A 16938-nucleotide genomic window follows, 5' to 3' on the forward strand; every position below is an offset into this window, starting at 1 on the left:
ATTCAAGACGTTTTTGTTTCAACTGAGAAATTTAAAACACTTAAAGACTCGCTTGGAAATGCAGAACTGTCAGCTTTGGAGAGGAAAATCAAAAGATGCTGTTGCACAAATTAATGGTTAGCTGAAGTGATTAAACACATGTGTAAACTTCTATTTTCTAAACTGACCTCAACATTGCAAACTTTAGTCATTTAAAATGCATTACCCATATAGCCCTGCCTTACCAACAAAACATTAAATTCTACTTCCAAAAAACATTCCTACAGTTTCAGCAGTTGAAAAATCTATTTTATTAAAGGACGTTCCTTTAAGAAGGAGATAAGGAGGAATTTCTTTAGTCAGAGGCTGGTGAATCTGTGGGATTCTTTGCCACAGAAGGCTGTGGGTCAAGGGATATTTTTAAGGCACAGATAGATAGATTCTTGATTAGTACAGGTGTCAGGGGTTGTGGGGAGAAGGCAGGAGAATTGGGTTGTGAAGGAGAGATAGATCAGCTATGATTGAATGGTGGATTAGTCTTGATGGGCCGAATGGCCTAATTCTGCTCTGTCACTTACGACCTTTAACAGAAAAAAAAATTCCTTTCAGTTCTTATGAAACTAAGTTCATGATTTGTTCAGTTTGACTGTGTCTTCAAAAGAACATCAGCTCCTCAGTTTGGTTTTCACTCAGAGATGGAGATAAAATTGTTAATCTGCCAATTAAGCACAGTTGTTTAATTGGCAGATTACCAATGAAGGTATCATATTTTAGTTGTACTTTTGATTTCCTTATGTTCCATCGAATGCCTCAAGGGTCAGAATGTTTCACTGTTTATTGTTTGTAACTCAAATTCAGATATTTTGTTGGATAATCACAGTATTTAGATGACCAAACTTTAAATTGAATTATTCTATTATTAACAATTTGCAATCCGAAAGCTAGAGAAAACTGCAAGTGATTTAGTTGTAGGGTTCATTAACTATCATAAACCAGAATCACCATATGAATCAAGATTAATAAGGTATTAATTGTAGCCTTATTTTTACTCACTTTCTGTGAGTAACAATGATTCTGTAACAACTGTGGTCAGCTGCCAATTCAGCTTTTATTATAAAGTAGAGCTTGAAAATGAATGTGACTTTCTTCACTATACAAAATTCCCTTCACCATTATTTAAATGCCAGTGCTATTGAAGCCTATTCTCAAGTAATCACAATGTCCTAATAAATCTTCTTTCTGTTCAGCTTGAATGTGTCTGCAAAAAGAACTTCAATTTCGTTTTCACTCCGAGACAGAGATAGAATTGGTAATCTGCACCTTACTTCTTCCATTCCATTGATTGCAGCCACATAATAGAATTTACAGAATCTTACATACCGGGTTCTTTTTCTGTGAAAAGTTAGTACCACATGCACACAAATATTTTGGAAATAAAGAAAAATGACTTTTTTAATTGAGCCCAGTCCATCACACAAACACAATTTCCCTCCGTTGACTCTGTCTTCACTTCAGGATGCCTCGGAAAAACAGCCAATAAAATCAAAGACTTGTCCCAACCTGGTCATTCCTTCCACGCCCCGCTCCTGTCGGGCAGAAGACAAAGAACCTTTAAAGCGTGCACCACCAGAATCAGGAACAAATTCTTGAGCAGTTCTTGGCACCATATCTGAGAAAGGGTTTGTTAGTGTTGGAGAGGGTTCAAAGGAGATTTACAAGACTGTTACCATGGATGAATAGATTAACATATGATGAGCATTCGATGCCACTGGGCCTGCACTCACTAGAGTTCACAAGGATGAGGGGAACCTCATTGAAACCTACCAAATAGTGAAAGGCCTGGATAGAATGGCTGTGCAGAGGATAATTCCATCAGTGGGAGAGTCGAGAACCGGAGGGCCTCAGCATAAAAAGATAATAATAATAATAATAATAATAATAATCTTTATTGTCATTGTACAAGACAACAACATTTTGTTGGAGCAGTCCTCCAGCTGCACAGGAATATGAGTATAAAAATACGTTTAAAAAAGAACTATTAAAAAATGAGACTATAAACATATAGGAGTATGGGCGGGTGTGTGAGAGAGAGGGGGGGGAATCAGTGTGGGAGGGGGATAGAGTTCAGTAGTGTCACAGCTCTATGGTAGAAGCTGATTTTTAGTCTTGTCGTGCGGGCGCTCAGTGTCCTGTATCGTCTTCCTGAGGGCAGGGGGGTGAAGAGGCAGTGTCCAGGGTGTGTGCTGTCTCTAATGATGCCCTTGACCCTCCGGATGCAGCAGGGTCCGGTAGATGTCCTCCAGTCTGGGGAGCTGGGTGCCAGTGATCCTCTCAGCAGTCTTAATGACGCGTTGGAGAGCTTTCCTGTTCTCTGCGGTGCAGCCAGAGTACCATACTGTGATGCAGTATGTGAGAACTGACTCGATGGCTGACCTGTAGAAGCTCACCAGCAGCTGTTGTGGGAGACGTGCCCTCTTCAAGCACCTCAGGAAGTGAAGCCTTTGAAGTCCTTTCTTGGCCGTCGCCGTGATGTTGACGGTCCAGGTCAGGACGTGGCTGATGTTGACCCCGAGGTACCTGATGTTCTGCACAGCCTCCACTGTCTCGCCGTTAATGGTGATGGGCTGATGGACGAAGGTCTTCGGTCTCCTCCTGAAGTCCAGGATCATCTCCTTTGTTTTTGCTGCGTTGAGGATCAGGTTGTTCTCACGGCTCCAGCTCACCAGGTTCTCTACCTCTGTCCTGTAGGCGGCCTCGTTGTTACTCGTGATCCTGCCTACCACGATGGTGTCATCTGCAAACTTTAATATGGTGTTGGCCTCGTGGGTGGGTTTGCAGTCGAGAGTGTAGAGGGAGAAGAGGAAGGGGCTCAACACACAGCCCTGTGGTGCACCGATGTTCAGGGTGATGCTGGAGGAGACCTGCCTCCCCATGCGCACAGTCTGTGGTCGGCCGGTGAGAAAGTCCAGGACCCAGCTGCTCAGGTGTGTGTTGAGGCCCAGGTGGTCCAGCTTGGTGACTAGTTTATGGGGGGGGGATGGTGTTAAAGGCGGAGCTATAATCTATGAATAGCATCCGCACATAACTGTCCCGCTGGTCAAGGTATGTCAGGTTGAAGTGGAGGGCCAGTGGCATTGCGTCCTCCGTCGACCTGTTTGCCCTATAGACAAATTGGTGGTGGTCTAAGGAGGGGGGGATGCTGTTCTTCAAGTGTCCCAGTACCAGACGTTCAAAGCACTTCATCACCACCGGTGTCAGCGTCGAGGGTTATGGGGAGAAAGCAGGAGAAGGGGGTTGAGAGGGAAAGATAGATCAGCCATGATTGAATGGCGGAGTACACTCGACAGGCCGAATGGCCTACTTGTGTTTGTATGATTTATGAATTTATGAAATATCTCGATAAAATTATACAGTTGAGTTAATTCTGTAAATCGATCAATATAGTGTTTCACTATAATAAAAATAACCTGTATAGTTGGCTTCAAGAGATACACAAAACTACATTAGTTGAAAGCGAAGGTGGACAAAAGTGCTGGAGAAACTCAGCAGGTGAAGCAGCATCTATAGAGTGAAGGAATAGGTGACATTTCGGGTCGAGATCCTTCTTCAGACTGATGTGGGGGTGGTGGGGGTGGGAAGAAGAAAGGAAGAGGCGGAGACAGTGGGCTGTGGGAGAACTGGGAAGGGGAGGGGAAAGAGTGAGAAGGCAAGGATTACCTGAAATTGGAGAAGTCAATGTTCATACCACTGGGGTGTAAACTACCCAAGTGAAATATGAGGTGCTGCTCCTCCAATTTGCGGTGGGACTCACTCTGGACATTGAGGAGGTCCAGGACAGAAAGGTTGGATTCGGAATTGGAGGGAGAGTTGAAGTGCTGAGCCACCGGGTGATTAGGTTGGTTATTGCGAACTGAGCGGAGATGTTGGGCGAAGTGATCACCACGCTTGGTCTCGCCTATGTTGAGCAGCTGACACCTAGAGCAGCGGATGCAATAGATGAGGTTGGAGGAGGTGCAGGTGAACCTCTGCCACACCTGGAAAGACTGCTTAAGTCCTTGGAGTCAATGGGGGAGTAAAGTGACAGGTGTAGCATTTCCTGCGGTTGCAAGGGAAAGTACCAGGGGAGGGGTTGGTTTGGGTGGGAAGGGACGAATTGACCAGGGAGTTACGGAGGGAGCGGTCTCTGCGGAAAGCCAAAAGAGGAGGAGATGGGAAGATGTGGCCAGTGGTGGGATCCTGTTGGAGGTGGCGAAAATGTTGGAGGATTACCTGCTGTATGTGACGGCTGGTAGGGTAGAAGGTGAGGACAAGGGGGACTCTGCCCTTGATGCGAGTGGGGGGATGGGGAGTGAGGGCAGAGCTACGGGATATAGAAGAAACACTGGTGAGAGCCTCATCTACAGTCGAAGAGGGGAATCCCCGTTCCCTAAAGAATGAGGACATCTCCGATGCCCTGGTTTGGAACACCTCATCCTGGGTGCAGATGCGGTGTAGACGGAGAAATTGGGAGTAGGGGATAGAGTCCTTAAACCCCTTTTTCACGGGGCGACTTGACGCAAGAGTTCACCAGAGTTGAACATCGTGGGAACCTCTTGCGATAACCGTACGGCATTCGTGGACCACCGTGGCGCTAACGGCAGGTACTGGTGTAACTTGGTGACTCGGGAGAAAATTCAAACAAGCTTGAATTTCTCCAAGAGTGACTTGTACACTTGTTGTTGAACATTGCAAAATTATATGCACGTAGTGGCCAGTGCGATATCCGTACTGACTCTTGCGTGTACCGTGGGAACTCCTGCGAACGGTTAACCCGGAAGCTCGACAGAGGGGACAGAAGGTGAGTAAAAATTGTCTTCTGTGGGATTGAATTTAAAAAATAATGATTTGCATCCGCATATGGACATTAACTTATTCATGAGTTATGTTAATGAGATTCAAGAAAATAACTATAATCTTTAAAAGGGACTTTACTGAAAGGTCCCGCATTTTTATGGTCCGTGAGAAATTTTTCACATGTACTTCTTTGAGAGATACAGCTCGGAGTCCTCGCCGACCAGCGATCGATGCCTTTCCGAAGCAGGGTCCGGAACGCTACCAATCAATGTTCGCCAGAGACCCGTGTAAAGGAGTGAACTGCACATGCTGGTTTAAAACGAAGACAGACACAAAAAGCTGGAGTAACTCAGCGAGTCAAGCAGCATCTCTGGAGAAAAATAGGTGATGTTTCGGGACGAGACACATCTTCAGACTCAATTCCGATTAGGATGTCTGAAGAAGGGTTCCGATTCGAATCGCCACCTATACTTTTTCTCCAGAGATGCTGCCTGACACGCTGACTTACTCCAGCTTTTTATGTTTTTCTTCCCAGATCTGACTTACCTGCTGAGTTACACCAACATTTTGTGTCCGTGTTCACTATGAACATTGAATTATTTAATTTTAGGTAACTTACACTCTCTCTCTCTGGAGTTGGGAGGGAAAGGTGGGGGAGTCGAGGGAGAGGAGGGGGAGACAGATGGGGGTGTCTTCATTTACTGGCGGCGGGTGTCTGTCACTGAAACAGGCAGGTGAGATTTCACATCCACCTTGTGTGTGCCTCTCTCTCTCTCCCTCCCTCCCTCTCACACAGGCTGAGAGACTCTGCCTCAGTAACTGTGCTCACTCCATCTGTGTCTCCCACATACACAGTAAAACTCTGCTTTGTGTGTGTATATACCAATTCAATCAAGGGAGGATATTTATAGTGTGTGAAAAAAAAAGTGACATCATTTGTGCCACGCGATGATTTAATTACACTTGACAGTTTACAATGTCATTCAAGATTTAACGGGAAAGCTCGGGAGACGGACAAGTCACTCGAACAAATAACAGAAATGCCGAGTACCGTGGGAACTCTTTGTCTACCCCCCCCGTTATATCGTGTGATATCGTGCTAGACCACGACCACTTCACTCTGGCTACATCTTGCGTCAAGTCGCCCCGTGGAAAAGGCCTATTACAGAAAGCAGGGTGGGAAGAAGTGTAGTCCAGATAGCCATGGGAGTCAGTGGGTTTGTAGTATATGTCGGTCAGTAGTCTGTTAGCTGCGATGGAAATAGTGAGGTATAGAAACGGTAGGGAGATGGTGGAAATGGTCCAGGTGAATTTGAGTGCCGGATGGAAGTTAGTGATGAAATGGATGAAGTCAGTGGAATTGTGCAATAATAAACACTTCACCCTTCCTCTCCTACCTGCACTCAAATTCACTTGGACCACCTCCGACATCTCCCTTACGTTTCGTGCTCACCATCTCCATCGCAGACTATCGATGGAAAAATCGATGGACTATGCTGGAAAAATTGAAGGTAGACAAAATATGCAGTAGAAACTCAGCGGGTGAGGCAGCATCTATAGAGAGAAGGAATAGGCGACGTTTCGGGTCGAGACCCTTCTTCAGACTGATGTCGGGAGGGGGGGAGGGTGGCCTGGAAAAAGAAAGGAAGTAGGCGGAGACAGTAGGAGTTGTGGGAGAACTGGGAAGGGGGAGGGGAAGGGGAAGGAGGGAGAAAGCAAGGGCTATCTAAAATTAGAGAAGTCAATGTTAATACCACTGGGGTGTAAACTACCCAAGCAAAATAAGAGGTGCTGTCCCTCCAATTTGCGCTGGGCCTCACTCTGGCAATGGAGGGGGCCCAGGACAGAAAGGTCAGATTGGGAATGGAGGAGGGAGTTGAAGTGCTGAGCAACCAGGCGATAAGGTTGGTTAACACGGACTGAGCGGAGGTGTTCAGCGAAGTTATGATCCATTCTACATTTTCCTACTTTTGTCCCCTTTGATCTCTCGCTTTCACACTTTACCTTTTCATATCTCTATGTCTCTCTCTCCCCTGACTCTCAGTCTGAAGAAGGGTCTCGACCCAAACCGTCACCCATTCTTTCGATCCAGAGATGCTGCCTTTCCCACTGAGTTATTCCAGCATTTTGTGTCTATCTTAGCTACGATTTTGATTAGAAGCAGAACACACTTATAGGGCTGTAAAGTATTATTACTCTACTGACTTTTTGAAACATTTCCCCACAAACTTTACCACCGTACTGTGTTCTACTATACCTCTGGGCCTGGTTATATTGTACTCTTTGGTGCATTTTGAAATGCTATGTTAAAGCTATTATCAAAATATGCGCTATTTATAATACCACTGGGATTTTCTTACTGTACCTCTCACTGAATCCAATGTCTGGTAAGGCCTTTATTTAATTTACAATTAGATTTTTGAAGCCAGAAATAAAACAGTAAATTATATTTTTTATTTAATTTTAATTTTATAGCAAGAAAATGCTAGGTTTGTAAATCCACCCAAGTATTTGAAACCAGGGTCAGACTTGAACAGTTATAAGTTCCTGAGTCACAGGAGCAGAATTAGGACATTTTGTCTGCTCTGCCATTCAACCATGATTGATATATCTTTCCCTCTCAACCCCATTCTCCTGCCTGCTCGCCTTAACCCCTGACACCCTTACTAATTAAGAACTTGTCAATCTCCACTTTAAAAATACCCATTGACTTGGCCCCCACAGCTATCTGTGACAATGAATTCAACAGATTCACAGCCCTCTAGCTAAAGAAATTCCTCCTCATCTCCTTTCTAAAGGTACACTCTTTTGTTCTGAGGCTGTGTCCTCTGATCCTAGACAAGTGGAAATATCCTCTCCACATCCACTCTATCCAGGCCTTTCGCTATTCGGTAAGTTTCAATGAGATCCTTCTCCTTCTAAACACCAGTAATTGGTGTATTCCATTATAATGGAATACATTAAACTTTATTGGCCAGTTGTGATTATTTTGTTAACATTTTTGGGAGGCAAAGTGTTTTGATGCAGTGCTTTTAGGGTGGAAACCAGATTTCCCTTTCAGTTAATAAATCGTGTTTGTACCTATCTGTGAAAGGCCTGGATAGAATGAACATGGAGAGGATGTTTCCTCTAATAAAAGGACATACCTTTAGAAAGGAGATGAAGCGGAATTTCTTTAGCCAGAGGGTGGTGAGTCTGTTGAATTCATTGCCACAGCTGGAAGTGGAGGCCAAGTCAATGGATATTTTTAAGGTGGAGATTGACAGATTGATGATTAGTAAGGGTGCCAAGGGTTATGGCAAGAAGGCAGGAGAATGGGGTTGAGAGGGAAAGATAGATCAGCCATGATTAAATAGCGTTTGACTTGATTGGTCAAATGACCCAGGTCTGCTCTTATAACTTTATGAACTGATTCATGTGATAAGGGGAGGGAGAAAATAAAAATAAAAATTATAAATTAAAATTTTAAAAATAATGATTCTGTGAAGTGGAAGAGACAAAATATATCAGGTCTACTTGTTATTGCTAGACGTTTATATGTTAAATATAAAACGGAGGTGTGCTTAGATCCAATATTTTACCACTTGATCTGGATGAGGTTGGAGTTTCTGTCAACATAATATTCGTGCAAATATCCAAATGTATATCATTCGGTCTTGTAAAATGCTTTTTTGTGTATCTTCCTGCACTAAATACATTGTTATTTCTGCTAACCTTTGTTCGCCAAGCAGCAGGTAGGATTCCTCTGGACATAAAGCCTGGACTTCAAAATGTGAAAGAGTTCAGGATACAAAGATGGATTAAGGTTTTTGTTTGGGCATCTGGTTGGATTTGGTTGAAGGAAATTGCCGCGAGGCAGGAGCATGAACTCAATGGCAGACTGGTATGATTGTACCAGCCATCAGGCAAGTTCAGAGCAGGTCTTTGAAAGCAATCTGGAGAGCATGGAATGAAGAATACCCAAAGCTTCCATGTCCGTGTCCGCTTGAGATTCGGACTTGTTAATACCCTCTTGAGCTTGGAGTAACATTTACAGGCAAGAACGGAACCAGCCGCCACCTCCCATATTTGTATGAAGGCATTTGCTTACGCTGAACACTACTGTCCCAGGAAACGGGCGCTCCCACAACAGTGATAGACAGTAGACAATAGATAATAGGTGCAGGAGTAGGCCATTTGGCCCTTCGAGTCAGCACTGCCATTCATTCATGTGATCTTGGCTGATCATTCACAATCATTACCCCATTCCTGCCTTCCCACCATATCCCTTGACTCTGCTATCTTTAAGAGCTCTATCTAACTTTCTATTGAAAGCATCCAGAGAATTGGCCTCCAATGCCTTCTGAGGCAGAGAATTCCACAGATTTACAACTCTCTGGGCGTATCTCATCACTGTGCAGCTCAGTGTAGCATTTGTAGATTCATAGAGTGATACAGTGTGGAAACAGACCCTTCGGCCCAGCTTGCCCACAACGGCCAACATATCCCAGCTACACTAGTCCCACCAACCTGCGCTTGGTCCATATCCCTCCAGACTTGTCCTATCCACATGGGCGGAAATCCCGGGGGGCGGACAGGGGGGCGCGTCCCCTCCATGTTTTGAGGGGGGGGGGGAGGAACCCCCCCCCCCCCCCCCATGTTTTGTAATCCGGATTTTGAAATTCGGAGAAAAAAAATCCATTAAAAATCTCCGCTTTGCGCGAGACAGCGGGGGTGGGACTGATGATCAAGGGCGCTGATTGGACGAGAGAGATGTCGGTTAGCAGGCAATGGGGGGAGGGGGCGAGACATGATGATTGGAAAACAATAGATAATAGACAATAGGTGCAGGAGTAGGCCATTCGGCCCTTTGAGCCAGCACAGCCATTCAATGTGATCATGGCTGATCATCCCCAATCAGTACCCCGTTCCTGCCTTCTCCCCATATCCCCTGACTCCGCTATTTTTAAGAGCCCTATCTAGCTCCCTCTTGAAAGCATCCAGAGAGCCTGCCTCCACCTGCGGCAGAGAATTCCACATACTCACCGCTCTCTGTGAGAACAGAGAGGGAGGTGTCGGTCAGAGGCGGAAGTAGGGGGGTGGGACTGAAGATAGAGTGCGGTGATTGGAGGAGGGAGACGTCCTGGTGGAGCAAAGATCATAGAGCGGAGCTTGAATCGGCCCGTTCGCTGGGCCATTCATCGCCCGGCGTGGCGTAAAATCAGCCGCGGGCTCTTCCACCACCCCGCGGTCAAATTGCAGCATCGAGGCTCCCAATGTTGAAGCCCCCGCCAGCCAATTTTGTCCCCCACATGTTTTGATAATGATTTCGGCCCCTGCCTATCCATGTACCTGTCTAACTGTTTCTTAAATGTTGGGATTGTCCCAGTCTCAACAACCTCCTCTGGCAGCTTGTTCCATACACCCATTACCCTTTGAGTGGGCAAAGTTACCCCTCAGATTCCTATTAAATCTTTTCCCCTTCAGCTTGAACCTATGTCCTTTGGTCCTTGATTCCCCTACTCTGGGCACTCTTCGCCCCTGTCGAGTGATTTCTGAATGGAGGGAGCTGTGCAGCCAATCAAGGAGGTGGGGGGGAAGTATCTTCCATCACAACCAACCATCAGTGATGAGAAAGCAGTCAGGCGGTCTGTTAGCAGATGCAGGAGCCGTTGTGGCTGCATTCACCTCGCAGCCAGGACACAGTACATAAACCTCACTGCTGAATGCTGAGCAGCCAGCTTATGCCCCAATCAGCCTCACACCAACCTCACTGGTTGACTTTGCAAGATTGCCTCAGCGGTTCACTCTGCACCAAGCCATGCAGGACTGAGATCATGAGAACCGTTGCATTGTTGTGAGAGTGCCAACGAAAAGGATGTCCCCCTCATTCAGGATGCCAGCACAGCAGCACTATTATAATGCATCAATCCATATATAATGCTGTAATTAACCTTTTACCACTGATTCCATTAACCCCCTCAATCTCTTGCAATTCATCACAGAATAAGTACCAGTGTATCGATGCCAGCCATGTTCCACCCCCGCCTCTTTGCTATCTTTCTCCCCCCACTATAATCAGAAGAGCCCCGACCTGAAATGTCACCCATCCACATCCTCCAGCGATGCTGCCTGGCATGGAGTTACTCCTGTACTTGTATCGTTGTATCATTCAGGAGCAACTTCAGGGCGGCCCGGTGCCGCAGCGGTCCTGTTGCTGCCTAACTGAGCCAGAGACCCACGTTCGATCCTGATTATGGGTGCTGTGTTTACGGAACTTGTATGTTCCCCTGTGGCTGCATCGGTTTCCTCCAAGTGCTCTGGTTTCCTCCCACACTCCAAAGATGTACGGGTTTGTAGGTCTGAGGAAGGGTCTCGCCTCGAAACGTCATTCATTCCTTCTGTCCACAGATGCTGCTTGTCCTTGGCTTTGGTAAAAATTGTAAATTGTAAATTGTCCCTAGTGTGTAGGATAGAGCTAGTGTACGGGGGTGATCACTGGTCAGCGCGGACTCGGTGGGCCAAAGGGCCTGGATCTCTAAATCTTCACTCATTTATCAGATATTTAGCAGCTTTGGAGATACACAGAGAAAGTTGGCAACCCACAGTACTTCAGAACTGTTTGTGACCAACAGTCCAAACACCAAATACAAAACTGACATCAATCTCTGTGGCCAAAGTTTTTAACTAAATAACGGAAAAGATATTACAAATCTTTTGCAAAGATCACAAATTCTTCTTGGGGGATTTCTCCCTTGTATCAAAGGGCACTGCTGCCATCTACATGTCAGTATGGAAATGAACAACTGATTTACAATGGCCAAAGCAGCAGTTAAAACTTAAAGATACCAGCTTTATTTCTCTTCTGCACACTGATCGATTGAAGATATTGGCCGATTTGTCTGTATGACAATTAGGGAGTTCAGCATGTTCTTCCAAAACCATTCTTTGGATGATCTGTCAATGAGCAGCCCTCACATCATTCACTGCAAAGGTCCTTACAATGAAACATCAGTAGTTTCCTTATTTTATTGTGTTTCAAATGGTTTTCCTGCACCCAAGATGCTGTTCCTGTCAGCATATTGTTCTACAAGCACCTCTCTACTCTGCAGTACCTTGTCCAAGTAAGTAAGCTCCACTTATTTGATTGTAATTGAGTGGAATCCTGATTGGGTCTGATTGGGCCAGATCCTGTCATATATCTGATATCAGTAGATGCATACTTTCTGCTCAATGGGTAACAGGCCTTCCTTCCACTACATGCAGAGGTAGAGGATAATTGTAAAAAACAAAACACCACCAACTCCTCAAAAATTAGACTGAGTTAAATAAATAATGCACAGGCCTGAAATCATAGCCCTTTGTGAACTTTGTTTAGAGATGCAGTATGCAAAATACGCTTTTCGGCCCACTATGTCACGTCGATCATCAATCACCCGTTCATCACTAGCCCCACGTTATCCCGCTTTCTGATCTGCTCCCTGCACTCTAGAGGCAATTTACAGAAGCCAATTAACCTTCAAACCTGCATATCTTTTGGATGTCGGAGGAAAGGTAAGCACCTGGAGGAAACCCACATGGCCACAGGGGAACGTGCAAACTCCACACAGACAGCACCCGAGTTCAGCATTAAGTCCACTGTGCTGCCCTAATTGAGCTTCACATGACGCATTGGAATTTATAAGAAAAGCAATTTATTTTTATATTGGAAATGACCTGTAATGTTCAGTGATGGCTAAAAAGTTCCAATATTCTCCGTACATAAGTGTCAAGAATGACGTAATTGAAAAGAGAATGTCTAACAACACGCCACCGAATTCAGCATCCTGGGCCATAACAAAGAGCAAAATCAGTGAGCTAATGATGAGGGCTGTCTAAGTTTACGAAGGGATTTGGATCAATTACAGAAACAGGCCAAGGAATGCAGATAGAATTTACCTCTGACAAGTTTAGTTTAGTTTAGAGTTACAGCGCGGAAACAGGCCCTTGTGCCCACCGAGACCAACCAGCGATCCCCGCACACTAACACACTACACACACTAGAGACAATTTACACACACTAGAGACAATTCACAATCTCCTACACGCACTAGAGACTTCTTCTTCTTCTTCTTTCGTGTGGTATGCACAGCCTAAATTTGTAGGACAACTTGTTCTATTTGATCTCCTGTTTGCACACGGCAATTTGATTGCATTAGTCGAAACAGGGCGGACCACGTGAAGGTTGCAATTTTCAACCCCACACTAGAGACGATCTACATTTATACCAAGCCAATTAACCTACAAACCTTTGCAGTGTGGGTGGAATACGAAGATCCTGGAGAAAACCCACGCAGGTCACGGGGAGAACGTGTTCAAACAGCACCAATAGTTAGGATCGAACCCGTGATTCTGGTGCTGTGAGGCAGCAGCTCTACCGCTACACCACCGTGTTGCCAAGTGTGAAGTAATGTATTCTGGTAAGTTAAACCAGTGTAGGACTTATACAGTAGATAGTAGAGCCCTATAAAGTAAAGAGATCTGGGGATAAAAGTACACATATCCCAGAAAGTTGCAACACAGGTAGACAGGTGGTGAAAAAAAGTATTTAGCACACTTGTCTTTGTTCGTAAGGTGTTATACGAGAATTTTGCCCGAACAGTCTGTGACCGACAATGCTGTGGCCATAGCGCTATGTTTAAAGCCCATAGCGCTGTGGCCAATAGCGCTATATTTAGAACCCATAGCGCTGCAGCGGACAGCTCTTTGTTTAAATTTCCACACACTAAGCCGATAGCAATGTTTAAACCTTCGCACGCCAAGTCTGTAGCGCCGTGTGTAATACCTATACGCGCCAAGTCTGTAGCGCTGTGTGTAATACTTTTACGCGCCAAGTCTGTAGCGCTGTGTGTAATACCTTTACGCGCCAAGTCTGTAGCGCTGTGTGTATTGATTTGCACGCTAAGTCTGTAGCGCTGTGTATCGCTTCACCCAGCAGTCTGCGGCAGATAGCGCTTTGTTCCCAAAATGGGAGGGTGGAGAGGCCTCGCTCGGATGCAGTCCTCTGCCATTGGTTATAGCTTGAATTTGGGAGCATGCTATTGGCCAAGACTTACCAGCGGTTATTTCAACAGCTGATTTTTTACCCGTATAAAGGCAGGTGCCAGGAAGCCATGTTAGTTTATGTATGAGAGGGGTTCACCGACAGGCTGAGATGCGGCCAGCAGAGTGGGCGGAGGCAGAGAGAGAGGGAGGGAGAGAGGTGTACTGCTGTAAACCGGACCCCGCTCATACAAAGACAAGTATTGTTTTAGTTCTCTCTAGTCAATAAAACTGATTTGTAACTAAACTGACAAGTGTGCCATAGTTGTGTTCTACTAGTCAGATCCTTGAACCTGGTCCCTTGTAACATTTACCATAGTCGACAGGATCTGACGATTAGAATAGAAAATGATTGATAAAAATAAATATTCAAATGAGATGGTGCTGGTGCAGGCCAAGCACCTCCGCAACAAGCTGCTGCCCTCGGTGCAGGGGTGCCCGCAGCAGGCCATGCTGCAGGTGGGACCAAGAACCTTGAGTCTTCAAGCTCCTCTAATGCTTTTAACAGGTCATGAGGGAGAAGTTTATTGTTGTAAATTTCATGTAAATGGATCAATACTGGCATCTGCAGGATTTAATCGGCTCGTATTGTTTTGGAATAGATATGCGACTGCGATAATTACGCTACATGGAAAGGTCATAGTGGAGCAGTGATGGAATTGCATTATAACACAGATGGCAGCATGCTTTTTCCAGCATCAACAGACAAACCTGGAGCAGTGTGGGACAGTGAAATGGGTGAAAGAATCAAGAAACTTAAAAATCACATATCCTTTGTGAATTCATGTTATCCAGCCCGACGGGCACCACAGTTCCGAACAGGAAGCGACGACGAAACAGTGAAGCTATGAATCATTCAGAAGAAGGCTGCAATCCATACATTTCAAAAAACGTACCAAGTACTGGCAGCAACGTTAAATGGCACAATCGATCAGATTATCTCTGGTGGTATTGATGACGGCATTAAGGTTTTGGACCTCTGACAAAACAAGTTTATTTGTACAATACATTGGTCATACAGATTCGGACTTGTTTGACCCTGAGTGGGTAAAAGAGAACATCATTAACCTCGCGTGGGGGGGTGGGGGTGGGGCCGATGAGAGTCCCCCCCACACCCCGATCGGCCTTCCCCACTCCCTGCCTTGTGGCCAATTACCAGGATCGTGGGGCAGCAACGTCTTTACAGTTGGCAATGTCCCATTGTGATGCCATTGTGGCAGTCGGCAGCTTGAGAGCCCATTGTGATTGGTCCCATGTGAGTGGCATTCTGACACCATCACTGGAAACTCCTGGAGTTTCTGTCTGTGAGATGGCGGTTTTGGATTTTTTTTAAATTTAATCATGAATAACTTTTGAAATATATCATAAAATCTGAAATGAACCTGATTATAGTGTGGAGGGGAATCAGGAGTTGAGGAGCAGTCTCTTCAGATATTAGTACAGTGGCAGCAACCTCATTACCATTGGTAACGTCCCATTGTGATGTCATTTGTAAATGAGATCCAATGTGTTTGGACGTCTGTGAGATGGCATTGTGACATCATCACTGGAAGGTGTTGCAAGAGTCTGCCACTGAAAAGCAGGGTTTTTTTTTTCAAATTTGGATTTTTTTAAATTTTAATCATGAAAACTTTTGAAATATAGCATTAAATCTTGTGAAGCTGAGAACGGTGTGAGACAAAAATGCAACCAGAACTTGAGGAGCAGCCCCTTCAGATATTAGTAGAGAGACAGCAACCTTGTTACCGTTGGCAACGTCCCATTGTGATGTCATTGTGGCAGTCGGCAGCCAACTTGAGAGACCATTGTCATTGGTGCACTGTGAGAGGCATTGTGACAACATCACTGGAAGCTCTCTGTGAGAATGCTGAAAGCTGTCTGTGAGAAGGTGGTTTTGGCTTTTTTTAAACTTTAATCATGAATAACTTTTGAAATATAGTATGAAATGTGAAGCAATTCGACAGGGAAGATCCCCACCCCTATCGGCCCTCCCCACTCCCTGTCTTGCGCCCAAACACCAGGATCGTCGGACCAAAATGCAACCAGACCTTGATGAGCTGCGCCTTCAGATATTGGTAGAGGGGCAGCAACCTCGATACCATTGGCAACATCCCATTGTGATGTCATTGTGGCAGTCGGCAGCCAGCTTAGGAGCCCATTGTGATTGGTGCACTGTGAGAGGCATTGTGACATCATCACTGTGGGAAGGGTGGAAGCTGTCTGTGAGAGGGCAGTTTTGGCTGTTTTTAAATTTTCAAGAATTAATAATTTCGGAAATATAGGTAGAAATGGTAGACGTGTAGTGGCCTGGTCAAGGTCAGGAAAAGACCGGACGCCAGGCGGATTCAAAAGAAGCTTTTTAATTCCAACAGTCCAAGAACACACACCGACACTCTTATCTCTACCCCTCGGGAGTCGACCGGTAAACCCCGTGGCAGACCAACGCCCCTGTCCCTCAATCGGCGAGGGGGATGATCCAAGGAGTGGCCTACCCCCCAGGGACCGCCACAGACGGGAAGATGTTTATCACAACCACAGGAAAGGATGTGTGAAAATGGGAAGGTTGTGTCCTGGCGTTTGGAAAAAGATAGGAAAACCAGATTGACACATTGTGGGCACATACAAGACAAAGACTTTTAGTAATATAGAGAGAGTGCTGCAGCCGGCAGCTCTTTGTTTAAATTCCCACTCACTAAGCCAACAGCGCTCTGTTTAAATCTTTGTGCACCAAACTGGCAGCGCTGTGTGTATTACCTTTACGTGCCAAGTCTGTAGCGCTGTGTGTATTGATTTGAGCACCAAGTCTGTAGCAAAGTGTATCACTTTACACACTGATAGCACTACAGCTGATAGCACTTTGTTCTCAAAGGGAGGAAGGGGGTACCTCGCTCGGATGCAGTCCCCTGCTATTGGTTATAGTTTGAATTTGGGAGCAGCGCTATTGGCCAGGACTTACTGGTGGTTATTTCAATAGCTGATTTCTTACCTGTATAAAGGCAGGCGTCAGGAAGCCATAAGTTAGTTTATGTTCCAGAGGGATTCACCGAAGGGCTGAGTCGTGATCAA

General features: G+C 45.5%; 1 pseudogene; it reads left to right on the plus strand.

Annotated features, from left to right (window-relative positions):
• The first annotated feature begins 11603 nt into the window (after nucleotides 1–11603).
• Nucleotides 11604–14918, plus strand: LOC129698837 (U5 small nuclear ribonucleoprotein 40 kDa protein-like; annotated as a pseudogene).
• Nucleotides 14919–16938: the final 2020 nt, after the last annotated feature.

Source organism: Leucoraja erinacea, chromosome 1, assembly GCF_028641065.1.
Source record: "Leucoraja erinacea ecotype New England chromosome 1, Leri_hhj_1, whole genome shotgun sequence".
Taxonomy (NCBI): domain Eukaryota; kingdom Metazoa; phylum Chordata; class Chondrichthyes; order Rajiformes; family Rajidae; genus Leucoraja; species Leucoraja erinaceus.